Here is a 1,204-nt window from a genome sequence, read left to right on the forward strand (position 1 = left end):
AGCCTGCGAAAGGCAAGGGGTCAGCTGGGGGAGCCAAGAGACCTTTTGCAGGCCGAAGTCCCAGGGTTGTTACCCAAGGCTTGACAGGATCCTTACCACAGCCGTGTCTAATGAGTCTTCTCTGTCCCAGGCCGGCCACGTGTCTGCAGACATCCCTGTAAACCAAGGCACATCCACAGTCAGCTCACCTGGGACTCATTTCCACTTCTATGAGTGATGTTTCTAGTGTTGTTTTATCATCACTGCAAAGCAGTGTCCTGAAAGGTTTTGTGTCCACGGGCCTGGCTCGGACACTTGTGCCCCAGCAGGGAGGGGTGCGGTGAGGTGCACTGTGTCTGCTCCTGCACACACTACCTTCCCTGCCTGATGCCATGTCCCAGCTCATGCTGTGGCCCTTGCTATGGTGATCCCTGGTGCAGTGCTGAAGCACACAGGCATGGCCACTGCTTAGGAGGAACCAGTGCGTGCTCTCTTTTTTTTCTGGAGCAGATTTGTCTCTGTTTTCATGTGCTTTGGTGCTACCTCTGGGCCATGCTTGTATACTGCCTAGTGCCTGGAAGCAAGGGCCCCGCTGTGCTGTCCTAACAGTGATGCACACGTGGAGGATGCTGTATGAATGAGCTGGTTCTTCCACACCCACAGATCAGGTACAACTTCAGATTCATTGTGCAGGCTGTTAGTGGGGATGTTTGTGCAGGGAACTGCCAGACAGAAGGAAAACCATGGGGAAGGTGTGACAAGCTTCCCTTTCAAACACAACTCCCTTTGCCTGAAAAAGTCTGTGCTGGACAAATCTCCCACATGGGTAGCATAACTATCCTTTAGACTACTGTATTTGGAGACGGTCTTTCACCAGCCAAATGATCGCTGAGACAAAAGGAATGAAAGAAGTGATAGACAATTGTAGAGACATTAAGGGAAATAAATGAAACCCTAAAAAAATGCGAATTGCATACATTCAAGCGATGTCTGTGCTTCCAGTGAAGCTGAGAGTCCTCCAACAGCCACACTAAAAACAAAAGGAAAGAGTCATTTGGATTTAGAGACGAGCAGGAGTAAAGGGCCATAACATTAGCATTTCAATAGTATTTTTCATCTTTGTTTCTTGTTCTCCACACTGTTTTGTGCCAAGCACGTTGTCAGGGCTTTGGAAACGATCACTGATAGTGCTTTACCGATTCTTGACCACAACCAGCTGCTCTGA

Source organism: Alligator sinensis, unplaced genomic scaffold (assembly GCF_000455745.1).
Source record: "Alligator sinensis unplaced genomic scaffold, ASM45574v1 scaffold1293_1, whole genome shotgun sequence".
Taxonomy (NCBI): Eukaryota; Metazoa; Chordata; order Crocodylia; family Alligatoridae; genus Alligator; species Alligator sinensis.